Raw genomic sequence first — 15,814 nt, forward strand, 5'->3', positions numbered from 1 at the left:
ACATGGGATAGTGAAGACAAAGCAATGCCAAATTCAAATCTTAATGACTCCAAATATCACATAGGTAATAAAGGGAAGGAGTGTCACTGAAATATACTTTTTTAATACACATTAACACTTCTAAAGGTTAACAATGCCCTAGGAAAACTGTGCCATATCCTTTTCCATACAAAATAATATAAAAGTAAAACAAGAAAATATTTTCTTCTTTACATTAGAGATTCTAACCTACCAAACATCATAATCTTACTCAGAATTTTCTTCTTGGATCCAAATGCCAATTTCCTCTCATATTCATAAAACTTCTTTGAATTATACATTTTGAGCCTTGTGGATCTGAGTTTTATTTCATAGAAAGAGAAAGAGACCTATTATACGGGGGCATTGTTTTTTTTTTTTTATAATCCAAGGGCACATCATTTCTCCAAGTATGTCTGGCAGCCTTTAAATAATGTTTTTGTTTTGTCCATATTGACTATTTATTATTAGTTCTGCCCTTGGATGAGATTCTGTTCTTTTCTAGAGAACATGTCCTAATTTTTTTCTTTGTTAAGACATTTTCTATTGTAGTAGATGGCAGTTTGTGATTTCACTACACACTTGGCAGATATCCTTATTCCTCATAATGACTGCATCAACATCAGCCATGAATATCAATGATAAACAGTGTCCCTCTTCAGGCTCATTCCTGGGCTAATGCATCTGGCCTCCTTGAATAGCATTCATTAGAACCATGCACCAAGACCATAATACACCAAAACAAATGATGCTGGCCTTTCTCTGTTTTACCAATTACCTCCTGGACCTTGTTCAAATGGAATCAAAACACCCTGAATAAGTTTACTCATCTTTAAGAAGTTTTGAAAATACAAGAGAAGCTTTAAAAAAAGACTTGAAGTCTTTTCTGGATGAAAGAAAAAAAATATTAATTCTACCTGTAAAATATCAGTGTTGTCTTATATATGTCATTATTTGTCAGGCGCTAAACAACAGAGAATGACAGGTTTCTATGGAAATTCAAAACTCAGCATTCAATATCCATAGAATATTGGAGGTTCAGTACACATATTTATATCAACAACTATAATACTACCCTGTGGTCATTAAATTAAAGTTCTGCACTATAGAAAAAATGCATTAAGAAGGCTGAGGCTGTAGCTCTGGTGGAGCACTTTCCTCGCACATATGAGGCACTGGGTTCGATTTTTAGCACCACATTAAAAAAATAAAATAATTCATTGGGTTCGTCTACAACTAAAATTATTTTTGAAAATCAGATTAATAGAATTTTCTATTGCTATATCAAGCCAAATGATGGTATCATTTTAAAAATTACAAGGAGTGCTTACACATTAAAATTCACAATTATATGAAAAATAAAGGATATAGCATAACATTCATGGAGGAAACACAATAAAGCATTCTTCCTTCTCAAGAAGTACAGTATAAGATGGCAATTTGGAAATAATCACAGCAACTGATGGGTTGTTGGAAATACCACAAAAGCAGATTGGGGATGAATTGAAGTGTCACAGAGATTATAAGATTTTGTGGAAAGCAGCTGGAGTTCCTAATCAAATCATAGGCTACACACCTTGAAAGGACAAATTTTTTTCCATTGACATGTATGCAAAACGTAGCATATGGAACCATTTCACTGGCATATTTGCATATATGATGGTGCACATGTGTAGCTACAGACTGGATACAGACACACATAAGAACTCATATAAGGCTTATCAGAGTTTTAAATTATATTATATAAAATGCTATAAACTTGGCTAACCAATATTACTCTAATCACAATCCTCTTTTGATTTACATTTCAGATGTGCACTCTCTTTATCATTAACGGCACTTATTATACAGCTTAATGATTCAGAGAATGAATTTTAAAGTTTTGAAAACAATGAAACACAATTCTTGCAAATACAGTAGTCTTTAACCATTATATTCCACTATTAACAATATTAGGCAATATAGTTAATATTTTTATATGAGTTATGCATTTGCTTGTGTTCATTGACATCTGCCTTTCATTTCAATTATTTTTTTAGTTTCTCCAAGTTAGACCCATGTTTTTCCTTTCTATCTAACTTAAATTTATCTTTTGACCAATATCTCCCCATCCCCTACCCTTCATGACTCCCACCTTCCCCAGATTCAACATTCTACACATATCTGTGAGATTGTGTGGTATTTGATTTCCTGTTCCTATTTCACCTAATATGATGTTTTCGGGTTCATCCATGTTGTGATAAATAACAGAATTTCCTTCTTTTTAAAAGGCAAAATAGCATGCCATTCTGTATATGTACCACATGTCCTTCATCTATTCATCTCTTGACAGACACTTAAGTTAATACTATACCTTGGTTTTAGTGATGGTGCTACAGGTGTACAGATATCTCTTTAAGACATCAATTTCATTTTCTTTGATGTGTATACCAAAAGAGGGATTGCTGGATCACATGATAATTCTGTGTGTGTGTGTGTGTGTGTGTGTGTGTGTGTGTGTGTGTGTGTATGTGTGTGAGTGTCAAACGGTTCTCTTATTTTTAAAAGGAAATATTATCAAGTTATAGTGGATAAAAGTGAAGCTGGACTGCAAAAGAGTATAATTCTTATCTTTGAAAAAGAACATTATTTTTTTTTACATTTGAATTAGATGGGATATAATTTCTCATTTTTCTGAGTGTGCAGGTTGCAGAATCACATTGGTCATGCAGTCACATATATACACACAGCAATAATAATGTCTACTTTATTCTGCTGTCCTTCCTTTCCCCCTTTCCCCTCCCCTCCCCTCCCATCACTTCTCTCTACCCAATCTAATGTGACACACTTTTTTTTTCTTTTTTCCCCCTCACATCATCATACATGTATTCTATATAATGATGAGGGTCTCCTTCATTTCTTCCGTGCAATTCCCCTTCTCCCTTCCTTTCCCTCCCACCTCTCTTCCCTATTTAGTGGTAATCTTCTTCTCATGCTCTTCCTCCCTACCCAATTTTGAGTCACCCCCCTTATATCAGAGAAGACATTCAGCATTTGCTTTTTAGGGATTGGCTAACTTCACTTAGCATAATCTGCTCTAATGCCATCCATTTCCCTGCAAATGCCATGATCTTGTTATTATTTATTGCTGAGTAATGTTCTATTGTGTATAAGTGCCACATTTTTTTTATCCATTCATCCATTGAAGGGCATTAGGTTGGTTCCACAGTCTAGCTATTGTGAATTGTGCTGCTATAAACATTGATGTGTCTCTGTCCCTGTAGTATGCTGTTTTTAGGTCCTTTGGGTATAGTCTGAGAAGAGGAATAGCTGGGTCAAATGGTGGTTCCATTCCCAGCTTTCAAAGAAGTCTCCATACTGCTTTCCAAATTGGCTGCACCAATTTGCAGCCCCACCAGCAATGTATGAATGTACCTTTTTCCCCTGCATCCTTGCCAACACTTGTTGTTTGACTTCATAATGGCTGCCATTCTTACTGGAGTGGACACATGATAGTTCTATTTTTAATATACATAAATATATATATAAATATAAATATAAATATATATATATATATATATATATATATATATATATATTTCTCAAAGGCAGTGAATTTTTTAAAAAAAACTTTATTTCTCTCTCTAGTCTCTCTCTCTCATATATATATATATATATACATACATATATATATATATATATATATATATATATATATATATATATATACATATATATACATACATACATACACACACACACCACGGATAGAACTCAGGGGCAGTCAACCACTGAGCCACATTCCAGGCCCTAGTTTATATTTTACTTATAGACAAGGACTCACTGAAGTACTTAGTGCCTCACTGTTGTTGAGGCTGGCTTTGAACTCAAGATCCTCCTTCCTGAGTCTCCCAAATCACTGGAATTACAGGTATGTGCCACTGTGCCTAGCTATCTATGCACTTTTGATATGGACTATGGGCTTATTTCAAATTATAAACTTAGCACAAGGTCCCTTCATAGACTTTGCTAATTTAGATATTATTCTCTCTTATTCATTATAGTTCAATTAAGCTTTACTCATGGATACAGGCAACAGAAATTCAAGATGTAGATCTTCCCAGTTAGTGACAAGAGAGTGACTAATGTAGTGGATAAGGAATACTTATATCAACACAAGCTTGTGAATAAGGAAATCACTGTATAGCATTGTGAAAAAGTTTATTTTGATGAGAAAAGTTTGAAGTATTTAGGGAAAAAAATGCTTGGTTCCTAAAGCATAACAAACAAAAAATAGCTATAAAGCTTTATATTAGGTACAAGAAGCTTCTGCCATGTCTCTAGAATGAGAGGAGCAGTGCAGTACTTTTCCAGAAGATCTACTTCCCAAATGGGTAAAGGAATAGAGGAATGAGAGTAAAAGTTTATAATAGTATTTGGAGGGTTATTTTCTCTTAGCTGTACAAATATAAGCTTGATGACTTTAGAAAAAAAAGATATAAAAAAATACTTTTTTTCTTTCCTGTTTGAGAATACAAGTACCAAAGAAGAAATTAAAGAAAATAAATATTTGGAGAGAATTGGAAATACAAAAGCTATCAGCATTTTCTCACAGACAAAACTCATTGCAATCTGTGTGCCTTTTAGTCTATTCTACCACCTGGAATCTACTAAAAGGTGAAGCAGTTGGAGAAAGTTTGAAAAAGTCATTTGTAAGGTACTCCTGAGCAGTGCCTAAGACCCAAGTTAAAGGTATCCCTTAAATGTGGAAAGGAAAACTTATACCTGGAAACCATACCACTAAAATTTAACATGGGGATATTGATGAATACATTAAGTACCTTAAATTTCAGAGAAAAAAAAAGTGTTCAGGAGACACCTCTCAAAACCCTTTTTTATTCTTGTTTTCTATGTTGATCCAATCAATGAGTTTGACAAGTGAGAGCTTTGGGCACATCAGGGTGAGTTAGAGCATATTCCCATGATTTTGTGTACTCAAAGGCAATGTGGTCTGATGGAACATCTCAGGAGCACTTCTCTCCCTCTCTGTGCACTGCATGTGCAGTAGAGATCATCTATGTAGTGTGATTTGAGAGTGTGGTTTTTGAAAAGTCTGAAATACCCTCAGTCAGTCTCCCCAGTACCTTGAGTTTCATCACCATGTCCTTTATGTTCGCTCACGACAATCTTTCTCAGAGACTGTACTGCCTTGTTATGACACTTCATTACTCATTATAATTGGATTTACACTGTTTTGTTAACATTTCTTTTGTGCATAAATTTCTGTAAGGAATATAAGGAAATTGAGGTTATAGAAGATAGGAAAGCAGCATTTCACAGACAGGGAACTACCTAAGCATTTGTTCTTATTTAGGAAGCATAGAAAGGATCCCTAGGTAGCTTAAGTTTTCTAAACACAATGCCACTTATATAGACTTTGGACATTCACAGTGCATTTTCCTTTATTTACTTCATTTATTTCTAATAATCTTCTCAGGCAAGCAATAGAAATCTCTCATTTGTGAAGAAGCTGAAATTGAAGGAGACTATATGGACTTGTTCAAATTCGTGCAGCTAAGAAGTAAGTGACAGCTGATACCGAGAGTCTTCCAATTGTAAATTTCCTGATCTTTTTAATATAGTGTGAAGGATCTCCAGTCTAAAATGATGGTATTTCTTCATTCCGCAATTCTGACAAATACATCTTAGAGGCTATACAAGTGATTTTTAAGGTTATCTATAATTCTGTATAAGGAGACTATGTTAACTATGTTCACAGTACTACTATGGAGTTGTACAATATGCTTTTTAAATGAGTTTAAACTAAAAAAAAAACACTGATCAGGAAAAATTAAGTCATCTAAGATCACATATGAATCATTTTCTATTCCCCTCAGTGGTTACATATCAACAAATGACTACATAATTAGACACAGGGATCTCTGTTATCACAGTGTGAGCATCTTACCCCATGTGTTGTTTAAAATGTTTATCATATGAGATTTTCACCTTAAGTACTCTGTTCTGAGTTGAAGCTTTTGGGATTCAGTTGCATAAAATTCTGTTTTTTTCTGAATAGCAATTTTTAATGGGCCTCCATAACATTAGTTCTACTTGCTATTAATTAATAAGTGAATAAACTGCATTGTCTAGAAAATTAACAGGGTCCACTGCAGAATTTTTTAATTCCCTTGATATATGAAGTTGAGCATAACTCTCTAATTGGTGTTGGGGGGCAAAGACCTATTGTGTAATATTTGTAGGGTGGGCCAAGGGTTTATTATAATGGGGAACAAATTTTGGAATGTATATTCAGTCACATATGCATGTATAAGACATTTATATATAAAAAGTATAACAGTAAGCTTTCTTATGATGAGAATAAAGTTTTAATGTCAAAGAGGGAAAATTGGTAATATTCAGATGGTTGAAAGAAGAGAAGGAAAGGCAGGAGTCATGTCTACATTTTCCATTGTGCCTACTGATTTGGGACTTGAAATTGGAAATAATCTCCCAGAATCTGTTTAAACTAGGTCAAGAGACATCACATGAAAAAGCTGAAGAGTTTGAATATGGGCATAGAAACATATCCCATGCCATCCCCACTGTCTACCCAGCCCCAACCCAGAGGGAAGTCTGTGCCTGAGGTAGAGGACAAACTAACCTCTAGATTTTCTGTGGCATCAATCTGATTTGGTAGACCAAATCAGAAGAATATCACATTGAGAAGGAATGATTTCTGAAGGAAGCAATGTTTATGCCAGAGAAAAAGAAAGCTGAGAGTCCTGCAGAAATCGTGTTCTTTCTCTTTTAATGCCATTTACTTCATTCACCTCGACTTTCCTGAAGGAGCCTCATTGATGATAATGAAGCCTACCAGAAACAAGCCTCCCAGCTCTTTTTGTGTGGAGATTAATGGGAAGAATAAGTATATGCCATTGACCATACTCGGTTGTTATGAGAATTATAGCCATTTGGGCTAAAGCCTAGCTTGTTGGCCAAGCAAAGATAATACAAAACACACATTAATTAATCATAGAAATTTCTTTCAAGAAATTTTCCAATAACAATATTGACCTCTCTCTGTCTTAGGAAAATAAGAGTGGATGCAAAATATACCCTTCCCATTTTTAAGTGATTACAGTGGGCAGGATTGAATCCAATGGGACCAAGCCAGGCATCCTCAGAAACTTATTTGAGTAAGACTAACTTCCTGGCTCCTTGTTATTTTATCTCCACAAAAGACTGTACTTTTCCTCTGTAGAAGAGTTTGTGGCAGCTATGAGCTAGTGAGACAAGAATTTCAGATTAGGGATGGGGATGCAAAAATACATGCTGGGGATCAACCACAGGATACCACTTTCAACAGAAATCCATTCATCGGCTTTCAAAGCAGAAATAATGCCATAGTTATAAGATGATGAAATGCATGCAGGCACAATGTAGAGTCACATAATAATTTCTTGTTTTATGTAACCATACCTCTTCCTTTAATTACAACACAACTGAAAAGATAGTTTGATAGTATGTCTGTAGTAGTAATCAGAATCAGAAACTTAATTAAGCCTCATATATCCTGGGGCAGGGAGAATAATTCAAGCACTGAATTATAGGGAAAGATTTAATTTCTGAAAGAAATACTCTCATTGTACAGATGAGAATCTGAGATACAGAGTAAGGTGCCTGGTCCACATTTTTTTCACGTTATCTCATGATTGCCTTATGTAAGCCAGTAAAGAACAGGAATTCAGATGTAGGTGTTCCTGAGAGATATTAATGCAAGAGGCTTTATGAGGTCACTAAGATGCTGTAACAGAGTTGAAAGGATGGCCCAAGAGAAGAATGACCTCTTTTCTCTTATTCATTATCCTGTCAACAAAGAACGATGGATATGAGGATGGTTATGGGAGGTAACCAGGAAAAGCACAGAAAAGAAGGGAAAGTTTTGTTACATAGAGTTAAATTGGTGCCTCAGCCATTGGAAAGAATTTCTAGTGATTCATTTACTTTTCTGGAGAATGTTTTTAGTGCCTATCTTGGTTTTGACCTCTACATACTTCCTGGTTCACTCAATTTCTTTGCAGTTGTTACTGTATTTTTGTTGTGGTATATAAATATGTAAAAAGCATAAGTTCACTTATTTATAAAATATTGTATATTCCTGAGATAAGAGGGATAGGTCATAAAATTTATCTGTTTCCAAATATCAACAATCTCAAACAGTTATGAGAACTAAAAGATGACACTTTTCTCTCTTCAGCTTTATTATAGTATAAGTAACAAATAATAATTATATATAATTATGTTGTGTGACATGATATTTTGTTCTATATATATATATATACACACACATATGTGTATATATATATTTTAATATCATTTAAAATTTTAATATATAATCATTTAATATTTTAATATATTTAATCTTAATATATGTATTAAAATAATTAAATTAATTTAATGGATATATTCATCACCTCAGATACTTACTATTTTTGTTTGATGAGAACATTTAAGATCTACCATTTTAGAATTTTCAGATATATGTTATTATTAACTATAATCACTATGCTGTACAATAGAACTCCAAAACTATTCCTCCCATCTAACTGAAAATTTGTACCCTTTGATCAATATTTTTCCAGGTCCTAATAACAACCTGATAGTCTCTATTTCTGAGTTCAGTTTATTTATTTTTTATTCTAAATATAAGCAAAATTGGATAGTCTTTGTCTTTCTGTGCCTAACTTATTTCACTTAGCATAAGATCCTCCAGGTTCCTCCACGCTCTTGCAAATGACAGGATTTCCTCCTTTGGTAAGGCTGAATAGCATTCCATTTTTCTTATCCATTCATCAGTTAATGGAACTTAAGTTGTTTCCATTTCCAGGATATTGCAGGAATAGTTCTGCAATGAAAATTGCGGTGCAGATGTCTCTTCAACATATTGATTTCATTTCTTGGGAGGTAGATCTAGGAAGCACATTGCTGGATCACATAGGCTTTCTATTTTTAATTTTTTGAGGAAACATCATATTGTTTTTCATGATGGTTTCACTAATTTGCATTTTCACCCACAGAATTCCTTTTTGTGGCATCCTCATCATCTTCTTTTGTCCTTTTGAAATTAGGCATTCCAACTGGTAGGAGTTCATAGGTTACTATGGGTTTAATTTGCATTTCCCTGATGATTGCAGAGGTTAAGCAATTTTTTATTTGTCATTTGTATATCTTCCTTTGAGCAATGACTGAATCCTTTGCACACTTTTTAATCAAGCTATTTGTTTACTTGCAATTGAGATGTTTGTATTCCTTATATATTTTAGGTATTAGCCATTTACCAGTTTCAGGGCCTGCAAATATATTCTCCCATTGCATAAGTTGCCTCCTCACTCTGTTGTTTCCCTTCCTGTGCAACAATTTTTAGTTTGATGTAATCCCACTTGTTAATTTTTGGTTTGGGTGCCTGTTGTTTGGGGGGTTATATTTTTTCCCAGGCAAGAACAAGAAACTCTATCCATCTTTTCTTCTAGAAGTTTCATGATTTCAGGACTTATGTTTAATTCTTTAATTTATTTTGAGTTGATTTTTTAAAAAAAAATAGTGAAAGAAAAGTGTTCAATTTAATTTCTGTAAGTGGATATTTGGTTTTCATCCCACATTTTATTGAAGTGAATGTCTTTCCCCATTCTATGTTCTTTGCAGCTTTGTCAAAGATCAGTTGATCATAAAACGTGTATTTCTTTATGATCTTTTTCTTTTTTCCCATTAGTTTGCTTTTATATAAATATCATGCTGCTTTGGTTACTATAGCTTTGTGGTATATTTTAATATCAGGTAGTGTGATGTCTGTAGCTTTGTTCTCTTTGCTCAAGATTGCTTCTGCTATTTGGAATCCTTTGTGGTTCTATACAAATTATAGGATTATTTTTTTTTTTGCTATTTTTGTGAGAAAATAGTATTGGAATGTTGATGGGGGTTACATTAATTCTATAGAACATTTTGAATAATATGCACATTTTGCCAATATTAATTTTTCTAACCTAAAAAAATAGAAGGAAATTGAAAAAGGTACAAATACATAGAAAGATACCCTGTATTTCCTTCATCAGTGTTTCATAGTTTTCTTTGTACAAATATTTCCTCATCCTTGGATGAATTTATTCCAAATATTGCATTCTTTGGATGCTATTATAAATGGTTTTATTTTTTATTTCTTTTTTAAGAAAATTAATTCTACTGATTTTGCAATTTTGTTTTGTATACTGAAACTTTACTGAATTTATATATTAGTTCTAATAGTTCTTTTATAGAACCTTTGTAGTTTTTTATTTTAAGATAATATTATCTGCATACAAAGGCAATTTTACTTTGTCTTTTCCAATTTGCGTGACTTATTTTTTCTTTTCTAATTAGTATGTTGAGGATTTCTAGTACTATATTTAATTGAAAGGGGCAAAAGTGGGCACCCTTATCTTGTAGAAAAATCTTTCAACTTTTCACTGTTGAATATGATGATCACATGATACTAAAGTCAGTGAAGTCTTTTACCTATTTGTCATATTTGGCTATATTATGTTGAGCATTCCATCTGTATCTAATTTGTTGGTAATGTTTTCACGAAAGAATGCTGACTTTTGTCAAATACTTTATTTTTGTATCTATTGAGATGATTATATGACTTTTATCTCTTATTCTATTAATGTAATATACCAAATTTATTGACTTTCATATGTCAAACCATCCTTGCATTTCAAGGATAAATCCCACTTGATCATGGTGTATAATCTTTTTATTTTATTTTATTAAATTTGACTTGTATTTTGTCAGGATTTTTTCCATCTGTCTTCATTAGTATAGTGGCTTGTGATTTCCTTTCTAGTAGAATGCTTGTCTGATAGCAGTATCAAGGTAGATTTGAGCTCATAAAATGAGTTTGTAGAATTTGTTGCTTTTCAAAGTATTTGTAAAGTTTGAAAAGGAATGGCATAAGTTATTCATTAACTGTTTTGTAGAATTCATTCTTGAAACAGCTCTTGGGATTTTATTTATTGAAAAAAATTTTGGTTAATAATTTAATGCCTTTAGTTGTTATTGGTCTGTTTAAATGTTCTACTTTCTTCACGATTCAGTGTTGCTGTGTTGCATGTGTCTATATCAGTATTTTTCTTTTTCAATGGACTTTTATGATCTCTTATGTTTTTGTAGTATCACTTGTAATATCTCTTTTTTCATTTCTGATTTACTTGAGACTTCTCTTTTTATCTAATCCAAAAATAAGTCTTAATTTAACTGATTTTTTTGTCATTTTTCTATTTAATTCACTTCTGCTCTGATTGGTAAAAGTGTTTTATTTTATTTTTTACTGGTTCATTGTTATTATATATAACATCGGGATTCCTTATGTCATATTTATACATGCACATAATAAAATTTCATTTGATTTCATTTCCTGGGGCTCTGATCTATAACTTCCTTCCTTATGTTATGTTAATGTTTAGTTTGATTTTGTTTTACTAGTTCTTAGAGGTTTTAAATTTAGATTGCTTGAAAGTTTTCTTTTTTTCTTAATGTAGTCATTTATCATTGTAATTTCCTTTTTAAAAATGTTTTTTTTTTCTGTATTCCATATGCTGTGTTTCCATTTTCATTTGTCTAAAGAAGATTTTTTAAAATTTCTCATTAACTTCTTTCTTCCTTCTCATTGATAGTTCAGGATTGCACTTTCTTAATGTCTTCATATTTTTAATCTTCTAATTTCTTCTTGTTATTGGTTTCTATATTCATACTATAGTGATTGGAAAAAATACTTGGTATAACTTCAATCTTCTTAAATTTATTGGTTTGTTTTGTAACCTAACATAGGCTCTATCCTAAAGAATGTTTCTGTGTCTGTGAAAAGCATTTATACTCTACTATTATTAGGTACAACATTGTTTGTGTGTGTCTGCTTTGTGTATGTGTATGTGTGTGTGTGTGTGTGTGTGTGTGTGTTGTGTGCTGTGTGATATTTATTTGTTCTACAGTATTAAGTCCATTGTGTCCCTATGGGTTTTATGTTCAGATGATATAGCCATTGTTAAAAGAGATGTAAAAGTTCATTACTATTACTATATTGCTGCTAATTACCCTTTTAGTTCTTTTAGCATTTGCTTTATAAACTTAGATGTGCTATGTTGGGTGCATAAATATTTAAAATTGTCATATGTAAATTCAACAAATTCAAATTCATCATGAATTTAGCCTTATATTATGTAATGAACTTTATTGTTTCTTGTGACAATTTTTGGCTAAAAGTCTAGTAAGTCTAATATAGCTACCTTTGATCCCATTGGTTAGCTTCTACATGGAATATCTTTTTATATCCCTTCACTTACAGCATACATGTGTTTTTAAAACTGAAGTGAGTCTCTTATGGGCAGTACATAGTTGGATCTTGTTTTTTTAAATACATCCAGCTATTCTATGTTTTTTCATTAGAAAATTTAATCAATTTACATTTAAAGTAACTATTGATAATTAAAGAATTGACATTGCTCTGTGATAATATTAAGAATATAACAACATATGAGTAACAATATTATTAATATTCCAACAGAGCAGGTCAATATTAATATTATAAAAAAGCAAATTAATATTACTAATTTGACTAAATTCTTAAAGTGAGTTTTGAAGTTTTATCTATTTTCACATTGCTTATCTTCTTTCATTTCAACTTAAAGAACTTCTTTTAGCATTTTTTAAGGCAGTCTTGCATTGGGCTTTCTGGATATGAATGTTTGTTCCTTTCTTCAAATTTGGGAAGTTTTCTCTTTTTGTCTTCAAAGAAACTTTCTACGCTTTCTTTTTCTCTGACTCCTTTGAACTCCCCCCATTTTTTCACTTGATGGTGTTCCATAAGTTCCATAGGCTTTTTCTGATTCATTTTATTCCATCCCTTTAGATTTTTTCCCTCTTAATGAGTGATTTCAAAAGACTCATCATTGAGTTTACTTAATCTTTTCTCTATTGATTAAATCTCCTGTCAAATATCATTGGGTTCTTTAGCATCAGAATTTCTGTTTGGTTCTTTTTTTTATGATTTCTCTTTGGTGATATTCTCATTTTGTTTGCTTATTGTTTTCCTGACATCATTTTGTATTCTGTTTTTTCTTAAAGCTCACGGATCTCTTTTAAAACAATTATTCTGAAGACTTTCTCAAGTTGTTTGTAGATCTCCATTTCTTTAGTGACTGTTATCAGTGTTTCATTATTTTTGTGCTGTCATGTTTCTCTGATCATTTATGACCTTTGTAGACTTGTTTTGATTTTTGTTCATTTGAAGAAGTAGGTACTTATTCCAGGATTTACAGATGGGTTTCCATAGGAAAAGTCCTTTACAAGTGAGCTCATTCAGATGATCTGAATGGGCTTTTGGGTAGAGTTCATGGTTGGGTTTGCTGCAAGAGTCCTCGGGCAGGCTGTCAGGGGTTGGTATGAAAAGATAGGTGAGAATGGCATCTGGTTGCATGGGTGAATGCTTGGTGTTTAGGTTTCTACAGTTAGCTTGATTCTGCTTTAGTGGACCTGCATCCTGCATGCATCCTGACCTAGTACTGCGGTGGACTAGTTGACTGGTTCTTTTGGGGGGTGGAGTACCCCTGAATCCTCAGGTTGGATACCTTCTCTCTCTGAGGGTTCAGCCTAAAGCCTATGTCCATGAGGTCTCGCCTGGTACTGGAATGCATTTGGTATCTGGGTCCATAAGAATTGTTCTGAAGTTTGACATTATGGAAGCTGACCTGGAATTGGAATGAGGCTGTGGCTTGAGTCCATGAGGTTGGGTTTAAGTCTTGGGTCTTCAGGGGCCAGCTTAAGGCCTATAAATACAGGGGTCCAGCAAACTAGGTCCTTGTCGGGTAGCCTGGAATCATGGTCTAGAGGACTTGGCGTTGAACTCTAGAGTAGTTCAAGATCCTGGATCGACTAGAGCTTTTGCCCACAGGATGGATCTAGAGAACAAGCCCTAAAGAACTCCCTTTTACTATTTTGCTGACATTACTCTCCAGAGTCTGTAATGATTTAGCATCATTCTTTTCTTCTGAGCATAGGGAGGGGATGAATCCTGACAAATGAAAAGTTCCTTTACAAATGTAAATTTACCTCATAAAAGGGTGTTTTATTCTGTTTTCAGAGCCTCTCTTATGCTACAGTGTTTCAAAATGATAATTTCTGAATGAAAAGGCCTATTTTGGGGTAGCCTATTCTGGTCTCCTACTTATTTAATCAATATTCTTTTTGGTGGATGGGAAGGGCAGGGCTGGTCTTGAACTCATGGACTCAAGTAATTCTCCCATAGTTTGATTTAACCAATAATATTACTCACACTAACGTTGCATCCATTTTTTTTTGTCATTGTTTTTAATTTTGTACATGGCTCTGGAAAATTTCCCAGAAGTTATATATTTATATACATCTTCAGTTCTCCCCTAGGAATGTACATTTAGATGTGGAATCTCTTAAGTCTAAATTTGCTAATATTCTTAGGGTTTTGATACAACCACATCCCTTTATGCTAATACAAATGTATCGGCTAACAACTCCATTCAGAGGAAAAACTGCTCTCAATGATCTGTCACTACTTCAGTGCACAGCCATTTCCTCACTGATGGGTTGACAAACTCAAGGTTCCCTTCTGTGCCTCAGTATCCTGCTTGCATTGCTTTTTTTAGAGGGAAATTTGAAGTAGATGGAGTTCAGACAGGACATAGGAGAAAGGAATGCAGACTAGGAGAGAGAGCCAATGTCCAAGGAAACAATGCTTCATTTTATCAGCTCTGGACTCAAAGCAACCCAGATGTCTAAAGGCAAAGGCAGATAGAGTGGATCAAGATACCATTGTCACCTAGAAAGGGAAATCAGAGGGAGAGAGAAAGCTGTGATGACAGAGAATTTCCCACTGTCCTGTGTATGTTAATTTCAGCCCATTCCCTTGGAAAAGGGTATGCTCTCTTTAAAGCTCAGCTAAGCCATGCTCCAGGGTAACATTTAAAAGCTTACCCTATGCCTTGAGTCACAAAGGCAAATTTATCAATTTTTGCCAGCCATCCCATTCTCAGGAAGCTTTTGCTGTTTTTAATTGCTCAGCTAGGGTTCATTGGACATAAATGAACAGCTACCTGATTAGAGGGCACAGGCTGAGAATGACAGGAGCCAGCTGTCATAAGTCACCTGCACTTGGAATGGATTCTTCCTGCTTGCTTTTTCCCTGCTGGGGTGGTTGGAACTGAACCATTCACTCATGCTCCTTCCACTCGGGAGGAGGACTAGAAGTCCCTTTGACCCAACCAGCCAGCCAGCCGCAGAGAAAAAGCCTGGCAAGAGTTGTAAACTGGAAGCCTCAAATTTCATGGATTTCATTAAATGTGAGAATCACACCTTCTTCTCATCACCTGCAAAGAGGTGAGGACTCCCTGAGGGAGAAAAGCAGCTATTCTTGCTGAGTGCCTCTTTCCTGATTCCCTGCTGACATCTTTGAATAGGGCCATGAAAGGGGATGTTATTTCTAATCCTGAGAGTCCTGGGGAAGGAAGCATTCACAGGGAAGGGAAGAGAACATTTTCTCTGAGCATTTGTCTTTGCCAGTGCCACAGTTACACTTCCAGCAACTAAAGTTTATCAGCTTCTGAAATACAATCATCTTATTGTGCAACAGCTGCTGCAGCTTGATTTTGCAAACAGTTTTCAAAACATTACCAGCATACGCTTTCTAGCCCACCCAGAAATTTTTCTTTGTACCTCTCACATTTGCTAGAGCAAATCTGTCATAATATTCCAT

This window comes from Callospermophilus lateralis, unplaced genomic scaffold (genome assembly GCF_048772815.1).
Source record: "Callospermophilus lateralis isolate mCalLat2 unplaced genomic scaffold, mCalLat2.hap1 Scaffold_86, whole genome shotgun sequence".
Taxonomy (NCBI): Eukaryota; Metazoa; Chordata; class Mammalia; order Rodentia; family Sciuridae; genus Callospermophilus; species Callospermophilus lateralis.